The sequence below is a fragment of the Vulpes lagopus genome, chromosome 5 (assembly GCF_018345385.1).
Source record: "Vulpes lagopus strain Blue_001 chromosome 5, ASM1834538v1, whole genome shotgun sequence".
In the NCBI taxonomy this organism is placed as follows: Eukaryota; Metazoa; Chordata; class Mammalia; order Carnivora; family Canidae; genus Vulpes; species Vulpes lagopus.
Genome location: NC_054828.1, coordinates 105,649,979 through 105,663,247, shown reverse-complemented (window position 1 = coordinate 105,663,247; position 13,269 = coordinate 105,649,979).

Below are 13,269 nucleotides of genomic sequence, written 5' to 3'. Positions count from 1 at the left end.
AGTATGATACAGAGAAAATGCTATAAACACAAAATATAACACTATTTTAAAAACTGAAAATAACGTTAAAAATAATTTAAAAATGAAAAATAAATAAAAAATAAAACTCCAGTGGCTGTTGAGAAAGGAAGATCTTACAATTTCAAAATTTTATTTTATTATTGAAGTCATAGATTAGGCTAGGCATTGCATATAGATATAAATAGATATAGACATATAGATATAAACATATATATAAATTAACTCAGTGTTTATATCAGCAATGTCCACAATAGCCAAACTGTGGAAGGAGCCTCGGTGTCCATCGAAAAATGAATGGATAAAGAAGATGTGGTTTATGTATACAATGGAATATTACTCAGCCATTAGAAATGACAAATACCCACCATTTGCTTCAACGTGGATGGAGCTAGAGGGTATTATGCTGAGTGAAATGAGTCAATCGGAGAAGGACAAACATATGGTCTCATTCATTTGGGGAATATAAATAATAGTGAAAGGGAATAGAAGGGAAGGGAGAAGAAATGGGTAGGAAATATCAGAAAGGGAGACAGAACATAAAGACTCCTAACTCTGGGAAATGAACTAGGGGTCTTGGAAGGGGAGGAGAACGTGGGGTGGGGGTGAATGTGTGACGTGCACTGAGGGGAGCACTTGACGGGATGAGCACTGGGTGTTATTCTGTATGTTGGCAAATTGAACACCAATAAAAAATAAATTTATTATTAAAAAAATTAAAATAAAATCCTTATAAAAAAAGGAACTGTGATTTCTAAAATAGTAATTATAATACAGCATGCTAAATTCTGTAACATACAGAGAAGAATTATGCAATCTGTACCAGATATTGAAGGACTAGAAGAATTTACTATATGGAGAACAGAAAGCAAGGCATTTCAGGCAAGGTATCGTCACATCAAAACATGAAAGAACATAGTGATATTATTGAAAGGTTGAAATACTTTTCATTCAGTGCTCCCACACAAGCCAGTTATACTGCTACCCTCATGTGATTTCATGAGGTCAGTATTTCCTGACAAAATCATGACTTTCTTATATGTCTGAAGGAATCCTTCTCCGTGTTAATTCAGATGGTAAACCATGAAGACAATTGTAAAAATTACAAACTTAGCTTGGTGTCCTATGGCATTAAACTATTTCACATTTTAACACATCAAATTGAGAAATTTTGTAATTTTCCAAAACAATATAAAAGGAGCAGTGAGAAAAGAGAAAACAGAAAGTAGTAGTGGATAGTTCTCTAAGTGGCCATGGACATGATGAAACTCAAAGAGGACCACACTGATAAGGGGTGGCAGACATTTTGAAAACAAGCTCGCTTTGCTACAAAACTTCTTCATTCTGGGTACAATTCTGACCTGCCCCTTCTTCTCTTATTTCTCTTTTGTACCAACCCACATGAGATACTTTGCCTTCATACTTTCTTGTCAGGGAGCAAAGAGAATAAGTCTGTGTTTGAGTGGAACTTTCAAGGGGACAACTGATGCACAAAGGAATAAAGGAGACACAGGATGAAAAATAGAGAATGAACATGATACTAAAAAGATCAGAGATTCTGGCACTAGGCCATCAAAGAATCTGACCTTACTGGCCACTTACAAGCTCTGACTAATAAATAATACTGGGTAAGGTAATTAACTGTTCAGGTCTCAACTATAAATAATAAAGGTCCTTCTTGCCATGTTGGACAGTTCTGAGGACTCTGTAATCTCTTGCTTTATTTTTTTATAATAGTTATCATCGTTTGGCATAGTAAATATTTCTTTAACTGTTTTCTACCTCTTCAAATTCATATAAGCTCAAGGCCTTTTTGTTGTTGCTGTTTACTGTTAAATCTTCAGTACCTGAAACTGTGCCCGGTCATAGCAGGAGTTCAATAAAGAGTTGTTTCATTCATTAATTGTCTTAATTAATGATTTAAAAAATAGGAACATAAGAGAACAATTCAGACATAGCATAGACACTTAATAAATGTTGAAGAGATACCAACAATCTTAGGTTCAAATTCTGGCAGTTTCATTTACTAACAGTGTGACCTTGGACTTCTTTAACTATAAAATGGGTGTGAGAAAATATATAATATTTACCTTTGTTGAATATCATCAAAGTAAGACTAGTACATGGGGAGAATAATATTTATTATTTAATAAATTCTAAGTCCATGGTAGCCATTATGCATAATTCAGAGTAAGGGGCTTGTCCAATGATATGTATGCTAAATTTCCATACAGCCAAGTTTCTCCACAAAAAAATTGCCTAGTTTGAAAATGCCCAAGTAAGGAGACAAGAGATCACACTGGTACATTGTGTTCCCCTGAAGTTAGTATATCTACAGTATAATTAGAAAAAAAAAAAAACAATTTACAGTTAGAATGCAGCAATAGAAGCTAAACTTTGGGATTCAGAGGGTTGGCTTTTATTTATACACATCTTCCCCAAACTTATGACGGCATTCTGTCGTGAAAAACCCATCATAGGTTGAACATATTGTTAATTCAAAATGCCTTCAATAAACCTGATATAATGGGATGCCTGGGTGGCTCAGCAGTTGAACATTTGCCTTCAGAAATTGCCCAGGAGTGATTCTGAGGTCCTGGGATCAAGTCCCACACCAGGCTCCTTGCATGGAGCCTGCTTCTCTCTCTGTCTATGTCTCTGCGTCTCTCTGTGTCTCTCACGAATAAATAAATAAAATCTTTTAAAAATAAATAAATAAACCAGATATACTAAACATCATAAGTTAGCTTAGCCTACTTTAAATGTGGCTTATAATACCTAAACATTAGACTACAGTTGGGAAAAATTACCTAACACAAAGACTTTACAATAAAGTGTTGAATGACTCATGTAATTTATTGAATATTGTATTGAAAGTGAAAAACAGAATGGCTGTATGGGTACAGAGTGGTTGTAAACATCTCAGTTATTGACTTTCTTGATTGTGTGGCTAATGGGGAGCCTCCGCTTACTGTCCCTGCCCAGCATCATGAGAGAGTATCAGACCACATATGACTAGCCAGGCAAAAGATCCAGATTCAAAATTCTGAGTACAGTTTCTACTGAGAGTATATCACTTTTGCATCGCTATAAAGTCAAAAATCATAAATCGAGCCATCGTAAGTCAAGGACTATCTGTACATATAAGGATTCTTGTTTTCCCAAAGTATACCTAAGGGGCTCCCATGTATCAAAAAGATCATGTCTATGGCAAAGACATTTCATAAAACAAGGTGATACAGAGTTAGGTTACTCTTCATTTTTTATTTATAAAAAGTCTCATAGCATGTTGGATTTAAGAACATCTAAAGACAAAAAAACATACATAAATAAAATGAGCTACTTGGTCATGGGAAATGAAGGAAGGGATTTAATCATTAACTTAGTTTGGCTCAATAATCATTCCCTAAAGCATCTATTTTTCCTAATTTTCCATACTCAGCTAGGTGTTCAAAATGGTTTTTGAAGAAAGATTTTTAAAAAATGAATATGTTTAACTGGAATACATAAAAAGCCACAAAACATTTAGAAGTGAGTAAACATGTTGTATTTTAGTAAAGTGTTCAAATTTTTACTTATTGAAAATTCTATTTTATTAATGTAGTAAAATAGCATCACACAAAGTTGCCTTATTTTGTCTTGCTTTCTTTCATGTTCTCCCTAGTGTGTACAAGAAAGATAATGAAATAAAAAAGAGAGCGTGTTACCACTTCCACAGAAATGCATAAATTAACCAACTTAGACAAGAGCTATGAAGTATCCTGTAAATATCTGGAATCTTATAGTAACCTCCAATTACTACTCTACTCAGATACAAAAGAGATATAATCAGTGACTTCAATGTTTTAACTATATATACAAGTTCACCTCGTGCCGTACTTTAATACTTTGGGTACTCCAGGAAGCAGATCTGAGAAAGGGCTTAGAGTGTAGGATGTTTATTCAGAAGTGCTCTTGGCATCAACACTTATGGAATAGAGGAGAAAGAATCAGAATTGAAGAGATGAAAAAACCAACCTATGACAGAGATTCAAAGATGCCTTCATTAAGCACAAGTACACTCGCTGTTGTGATATCTCAGAAGTTTGAGAAAGATGGGGACTATAGTAATTACACTATACAATTATGTATAGTACACATATACTCCTGAGGGCGACCTGTACACTATAGATAGACAATATAAAGCTCAGAACAGGTAATCAAAAATATAAGGCAAAGTCTATCAGAGAGTCATCTTGAATATATAAAGAGACTTACATCTTCAGTAGCAAAAGGGGAAATTTGCCTGAACCATCTGTCTGTAGAGTGTCCCACTTATCCCTTTCAAAGGCTAATTCTCACCTCATGGTGATATAGGGGATTTTGCCTTGTAAGCCAAACTGTCTGCCTCCTCAGAATCTGCCTCTATTTCCCCTTTTGGCCACCAGACCCATTATTAAAGTAAAATCTCGGCGTAACCAAAATGCAGGAGTCCTGGACTAGCTAAGGGGGAAAGGGATGCCAACACTGTGCACCAGCAGGAGCTGTGGGACTAGGGATTGAATCCTATGGTGACAGAGAAAAAAGAGTGGAATATTAATTGGACAAAGAGGAGTCTGCCAATTGAACAAAACATTTTACATGATGGCAAGGACTCCAGGAGACATTTTGCTGCTAGGGTGGTTCTAGTAAGATTGGACAACATAATGGGCCACAAAAAATGAAGTGAAAGGGCTAGAACTCCTGTGGAGGCTGGTTGAGGAAGTATTCAAAAGGCTCAGAGATTTGGGAGGCCTAGAGTAGATACACCATGTAAAGCTAGAAAACCAAAAGCTGATTGTATCCCACAGTATTGTAGGAACATACTTGTGTGCCAAGGTGATAAGCAAATGTGCTGGTGAAAGGGGCACCAGCATTTATGAGAATCTAATCTGTGTCTGTCTTTATAGGCCAGATCTAAAAATAAAATATCCTTTTAAGATTACTGAGATTTCTAATAGAAATGGTGATGATATATCTCAAATGCAATACATGGGGAAATTATGGCAATTTATAAGCAAAAGTAAGAGAAGTAAAATTATTTTAATAAGTAGGCAAAGTGTCAGCTAAATTATCTGATTTTAAAGGAATTGTGGAAATTACAATGAACAGAAATTGAACTTCCTAGGAGCAAGATAGATGCATAGCTAGCTGGGGGTATTTTTAATTCATTTGTACCAATATTTCTCAACTGAGAAAAATTTTGATACCCCCATTTCCACCCAGGGGACATTTGGAAATATCTGGAAATATTTTTGGCTGTCACCACTTAGGAGATGCTCTCATATTTAATAGAGGGCAAGGAAGCTGCTAAATAAACATCCTACAATACACAGAACAACTCCCCATAACAAAAAGTTATTTGGCTTGGAACAAAATAGTGCTAAAATTGAGAAAACATGGTCAATGCAAAAAATAAATCAAGGATAGAACATCAAAAGACTGAGAGAATATATTATAAAAAAAACAAAACAACAACAACAACAAAATGAACAAACAACTCTTGCCCCAGATCTGAGCCAGTTTTCAGATGTAGAATATATCTAAAGACTAAAGAAAGGATCCTGCAACACCGCAGCATGTATATATATGGTAATAATTCTTCCACTACTTCCCAGCAAGATGAAGGGCTATTTAATTGCACTACAATACACTAGATGTGGGGAATGCTCATGTGTTCCCAAGGGACTCTGAGGCATGTTTGAATTGGGATGAATATTTGAGAACCAGAATATTTTTCATGCCCCTTCTCTTAAAATGAGGCATATAGGTTTTAGATTATAAATAGAATTTTAATTCTTACTTAGCTCACAGTAGATCCACTGGGTCCATAGAGCCATCTGGTGGTCCTTTATTTTCAAATATATTATGTAGTAGACATATTTAATGGCTGTCAGAAATATGATATTGTTCTTTGGTCTAAGAGCTATCAGACCATAAGGCAGAAAAATAAATATTGAAAAAATAATTCTGAGGAATTTCCCAAATTTGATTAAAGACAGAAATTTACAAATTTAATGGCTATACGATCAACAAAAAAGAATCACACACATCCATGATGAGGCACATTATAATCAAACTACTTCTGAAAGCCCATGGTAAAGAACAAATCCTGAAAGCAGCAAGAGAAGAACAATATATTACCTACGGAGTCAATTAATGGTTGGCTTCTCATCAGAAATCATGGAGGATAAGAGAGAGTAGAATAGCTTCTTTAGAGTGCTGGGGGAAAAAACTGTATCCAATAAAAATATCATTTTTTAAATGAAAGCAAATAGAAGACAAATCCAGATAAAAGAAAACTAGAAGAATCTATCACGAAAGACTTCCTATACAAGAAATACAAAAGACGTTTCTTTAATATAAAAGGAAATAATACCAGACAAAAACACAGATTCTCAGAAAAGAATGAAGAACATTGGAAATAGTAAATAACTATGTTGGTGCAAAAGACTATGTATTTCTCTATTTACCATATATTATTATTTACCTATTAATTTAATTATAAATTACATGTATTTAAAAGAGAATTCATAATATTGTTTTACTGGATTGATAATTAAGTAGTTTTATTACATGTAACGATACGATATAAAGAATGGGAATATGTGGGAATTTCCCATACGTCTGTAATGTTCCTAATTTACAGGAAGTACGACATTATTAAATTTACATGGGCTGTCAAAAGATAAATATGAATATGAAATATTTAAGGCAATCATAAAAAAGGCAAAGAAGTATAGCAAAAGGAAAACTAACATGGGATTCTAAAGAATATTTTAACATTCCTCAAAAGGATTGGAAAGGAAGAAAAGAAACAAAGAAGATAAGTAGAAAGAAATAACAAGCTAGAACCCAAAAAGTCACACTGATAATTTTGTTAAAAGTTAATTAGCTAAAAAATGTAATCTAAAGGCATGGATCAACAGATGTTTTTTAAAAGGCAAAAGAACAACAATACAAATAATATTTTGCTGACAACAAGAGACACACACTTAAACCATAAAGATATTACCAGGTTAACAGTAAGTAGACATAAAAACAAATGTCATGCAAGCAGTAAGTATAAGAAAACTGAGGTGAATATTTGAATACTGGACAGCATAGCTTTAAAAAATATTTAGGGCTTGGATGGACAATTGATAATAACAAAAGTTCCTATTCATTATAGAGGCATCAAAAATGTGTACATCTGAATAATAGAGTTTTGATGTGCATAAAGTAAAAAATGACAGATCTAAAGGAAGCAATAGACAGTTACACAATTATAACCATACTGAATTAATTGATATTTGCAGAACCCTAAACTTAAGAAAGGCTGCATACCTATTCTTTTCAAGTGACTATGATATGTTCAGCAGAATAGACAATTCTGGGTAGTAAAACAAGCTTCAATGAATCTTAACAAAATTGAATGCAAACAGACTGGACTTCCAGAACAAAACAGAATTCAGTCAACAATTAACAATAGTCAAATGACCAGAAAAACTACATATTTTTAAATGAATGAATAGACTTTGAAATAAAGACTGAGTCAAAGAAGAATTCACAAAAGAAATGAGAAAATGTTTTGACCTGAATGATAATGAAAAGGGAATTTTGGGTTTCGGTACATAGAGAGAATTTATAGATTTTTCTTAAGAATTTATAGATTTAAGTGTTTATATTAGAATAGAAAAAAATTCTTAAATCAAGTATCTAAGTTTCTTTTTTTTTCTAAGTTTCTATCTTAAGAAGCAGAAGAGAAAATTAAACCCAAAGCAAGCAGCAGTAAAAAATTAATAAAGATGGCAGCAGAAATCAAAGAAACAGAAAACAGACACACTAAATAAACTCAGTGAAACCAAAACCCTATCCTTTGAAAAATAATAAGAATTATAAACTTAGCCTGATGATTAATAAAAGAAGAGGAAATATACAAACTACAAATATCATGACTTAAAAAGAGGAATGTCACTATAGTTATTTCAAGCATTCAAAAAATAATAAGTGGATGTTGTGATCATTTGATATGAACAAATTTGACAACCTAAATGAAATGGAAAAATTCTTTGAAAGACACAAATTACAAAATCTGACCCAACAAGAATTAAGAATTATAGCCTTATACAGATTAAATATACTGCAGTTCGTCCCACAATAAAACTCCAGCCCACATGGAATCTCTAACAAGTTCAATTAAACATCTGAAGAAGAAATAATACTAATCCTATACAGAATCTTTATGAAAAGAGAAAGTAACACTTTGTCTTTTTTTTTTTTTAAGAGTTTATTTATTCATGAAAGACACAGAGAGAGAGGCAGAGACATAGGTAGAGGGAGAAACAGCCTCCCCGCAGGGAACCTGATGTGGGATTGAATCTTAGGACCCAGGGATCATGCCCTGAGCTGAAGGCAGACACTCAGCCACTGAGCCTCCCAGGCATCCCAAAAGTAACACTTTCTAATTCATTCTAAAAGTTAGTTTTACTTGATACCAAAATCAAATAAAATTTAAAATTTTACAAGCAGAAAGTACTACAAACCAATACTTCTTATGAATATGATGAAAAAAACCGTAACCAAATATACGGAAAATGAACCCAAATATACATATTAGCAGCGAGCAAGATTTATATCAGGAAAACAAGGCATACTCAACATTTAAAAATGAATCAATGTAATTTACCATATTTATAAGATACAGAAGAAAAATTCTACCATCATTTCAAAGCATTTTTTAAATAATAAATTTATTTTTTATTGATGTTCAATTTGCCAACATACAGAATAACACCCAGTGCTCATGCCGTCAAGTGCCCCCGTCAGTGCGTGTCCCAGTCACCCCCATCCCCCGTCCTCCTCCCCTTCCACCACCCCTAGTTCGTTTCCCAGAGCATGCAAAGAAAACGACTAACAAAAACTCACACCCTTTACTAACAAAAACTCTCAGAAAATTTAAAATAAATACGATCTTTATTAATTGATTAAAGACATTTTTTTTTTTTGAATAAAGACATCTTGAAAAACAGCAAGCAAACAAGGCAAGGTTGTCTACTTTTTTATTTGATAATATACTGGAGGTCCTAAATGAACAATAAGGCAAAAATAATAAATAAATGATATATAGATTGGAGGAAAAAATAAGTACATCTGTTCAGTTATTTATTTAGAAAACATAGACTCTATTAAAAAGCTATTAAAGGGATCCCTGGGTGGCGCAGTGGTTTAGTGCCTGCCTTTGCCCCAGGGCGCGATCCTGGAGACCAGGGATCGAGTCCCACATCGGGCTCCTGGTGCATGGAGCCTGCTTCTCCCTCTGCCTGTGTCTCTGCCTCTCTCTCTCTCTCTCTCTCTGACTATCACAAAAAAATAATAAATAAATAAATAAATAAATAAATAAATAAATAGCTATTAAAGTCCCATGAATATTGAGTAGGATTGTAGAATATAGGGTTAATATAAAAAATCACATTTCTATATATATCATCAACAAACAAAAAGGAAAAATAATTCCAATTAGGATTGCCTAAAAATTTAAAAATTAAGAATAAATTTAACAAAATATATGAAAAAAATATAGCTTGAAAACAACAAACTACTTCACAAGGAAATTAAAGCACACCTAAAGAAATGAGCATATGCAATGTTTATGGATTGGTAGCTTCAATTTTGCTAAAATGGGCAATACCTAAAACATGCAATGTGTGTTTATCCCCAGAAATTTAACAAGGCATGTGTAAGACTAGTACACTGAAAACTATATCTGTAGAAATTCAATCAGCCATTTCAAGGTAAAGCTGATTATATTGGACCTCTTTTACTCTGGAAGGTGCAGCTATTCATCATGACTGAGATCAATACAAATTCCAAGAATGTGTCTGCCTGACGTGCCCATAGAGCCTTGGCTAGCACCACTATCTTAGATTATTGAATGTTTCATCCACTGTCATGAGAACCTACATAACAATGCCATGGAATAGGAAACAATTTTACAGCAAAGGAGTTGTAGCAGTTGGCATATGACCATAGTATCAATTGCCAGCCTAATAGAGGGATGAAGTGGTCTTTTGAAGCTAATGCTTAGAAAGGATATCCTACAAGGGATGGGCAATCATCTAGAATGCAGTATACACCCTTAATCAATGCCCACTGCTTTCAATGCTATTTCCCTATAGGGATAATACACATATCCAGGACCCAAGGATTGAAATAGGATTGGCACTGCTTACACTATTCTCTGTAACCCACTTGGTAATTTATCTTTTTTGTCTATGCAAATTTAGGCTCTTTACATCTACAGGCCCTGACTTCCAAACAAGTGAGGTTTGCATCAGAGGACAGAGAGCCTCATTAAAATGCAAGCTAGAGTTTCCAGTCCATCATTTTGAATTCTTTATGCTAACAGACAAGGAGACAAGGAAAAGAGTTACCATACTGACAGGGGAAATTGACCCCAGTCATGAGAGGAAGGAAGAGTTGTTTTTCAACAATGAGTGAAGAAAAGAATATGTGGGACCCTCAGGTACTCTACTGGGGCTAAATTTTAGTAATGAATGAACACTATAGCAATCACAATCTGAGAAGGACATGGTGACCAGAAACTCATACTCCTCAGGGATGGTTTATGTCAATTAACCAGGGGAATCACCTAAAACAGTAAGGATGCTAACCAAGGGTGAGAGAAATCTAGAATGTCAGTAGAGACAAGTTGTCAGTTACAGCCTTGAGACAAAGTGCAGCAACTAGAGGCTATAATGTATCTGACAAATTTTCCTCATATGTATCCTTAGGATATGGGGCCAATCAAAATCTGAGAAGAGTATTCTTGTATTAGGTGGCATTATTAAATAAGTAATTAGGTCTAAAGAGTGTAAGAAGTGGACTGTAGTGGATGTAATTGTGCCCTAGATCCCCACTTCAGGAACAAAGTACTTATCCCTCTAGCTTCTAGGAATGCAGGCTACAGATAGCCTGCATTTTTCTCCTTGACCACTGATTTCACTTGGTCAAAGGGACTTATGTCACCCAAATTAACATCTCCTCTTAGGTTCGTACTACATCTAATGACTGGTTGATGCAGAGATGCAAATGCTCAGCCCTCCACCCCCTGTCTTAACCTGGACAACTGTGAATATATTCCCCCAAAAGAAATTATTAAACTTTAAAGTTTAAAATTAATTAGATTCAGTGAATGTATTAAAGAGAAGATTAAGTCTAGCTAAAGAGAAAATTACTGAACTGAAAGTGATGAACAAAGAAATTAATAAGAATGTAGCCTATAGATGAGAAACAAAATGTGAAAGTGGAGTTGAGGAATACAACGTATAGGAAGACAAGGTCTAAAGACATCCACTCCCTGTCCAACTAAGAACAGAGAGATGGGAAGAGAGGCAATATTAGGAGATACAATGGCTGAGAAATATTCCAAACTGTGGAAATATTTGAATCTATAAATATGTAAATCATATTATATAATCTGCAGAATAATTAGAAACACCCCTAAACACATTCTAGGAAAATTGCAGGAACTCATTGACTGAGAGGGTTAAATAAGCCTAAGTGAAAGGAAAAAAAAACAAAAAATGGCAGGTTAACCTGGCAGGGGGAAAATAACCATTTTCCTAGAACTGTATCCCCTTTAAAATTATCTTTCAAGAGTAAATAAATGCATTGTTTTGATCCAATTGAGGAACTTACTACATTTTAAAATTTAGTTCATTAAGGAACATATCTAGAGAGTATGCAGTGCCCTTCTTACCCAAAAATTGAGAACATGTGATTTCATTTAGTCCTTTGATATCCATGCCTTCTGCTACTCTGCATTTAAATTCACACAATTTTTAACATAGAGGCCCTACATCAGCATATTGCTGTACTGAGAATTATGCCTTTGGAACAAGACAGATATGCAGTTCTCTCCCTATGCCTGGCTCTCCTAAAACCCCTGTTAAGTGTGCCCTTCTATACCTAGGGGCAGGAATAGCCCCTCATCACCTTTGCTCTCATTAAATCCATATTAAGCAATTTCCAGCATGTCCTCACCTCTCACTCCTTTATAGGCAAGTGCCAAACGCCTTTTATAGTCAAGGAACTTACCTTAGCCATCTTTCTCACTCTCTCTTCTCAGTGCCCAGAATTCAGCAAATACATATTCAAATAGGTCCTCAGGAATTTTTAAAATTTAATAAAATATAGGAGGTTTTTGTAATAGACTTTTTGTTTTTGTTTTATGCAAAGGCTGCCTAAAATAAGTTCATTAGATTGAATGATAAATTGAGATTTATGGCTTGTAATTATTTAACACAGTATTTTCCCATGGCAAATATTTTCATAATTAGACCTCAGAAATAAAATTTAAATTAAAAGAGAAAGAGTAAAATCATTTAGGTCTAAACTAAATAAGTATACTCATTCCTCAAACTAAAATCTGTGTCAATACATGCTATGGGATGGTTTATTATATAAGAAAGCCCATGTGTAAATTGATGGCAGTCTTCCCAGAAGAAATCAGATAAGCTAATTTAATTTTTTGGCAATATTCTTCTATTTTCTCATTTAGGTTCCTCATTATATTAGTCATAGGAAAACAATGAACTGTACCAAACTGGAAGAAAAAGAAAGAAAGAAATGCAATTTTCCCTGTGAGCATTAAATGTGGTGAATAAACCATAAAGAAATTATCAGCTTTTTGGATACCCTTTGAAATGGCATTTTCAGAGGACTTTAATAATAGACTTCCACACATATATGATAGATATGATAGATGATAGATTAGATACATAGATACTCAAATGCCTAGTGAATACTGAGCTATAGAGGAGCTAAGTTCTTGCTAGAGAGAACTCCTTCTATGGAATTGAATATTGATGCTTTAAGATAGTAAAGATAGTTATGACATAAAAATATATTAATAGTATATTCCATAAGCCACCCATAAAGTACATTTTAAGGAATCTATGTAATCTGTACTTTCAATCATTGCTACCCCTGAGTACCTATCAAACCCTGGACTTAAATCTAAGCCTAAAACCACATTAGCACATGAGCACAAATGTGATGTGGGACAAAATAACAAGTTTTATTTCCAATAAAGTCTTCAAATTTTGTGATGTCTTCATTAAAATAAAACTCCATTAACTCATTTATTTACTTATTCTTCAAAGATTTAATCTCTATGCACTATATTCTGGCACTGCATGAAGTTCTAAAGAGATAGGGATGAATAGGACTTGTCCTCATCTGTTCAAAATC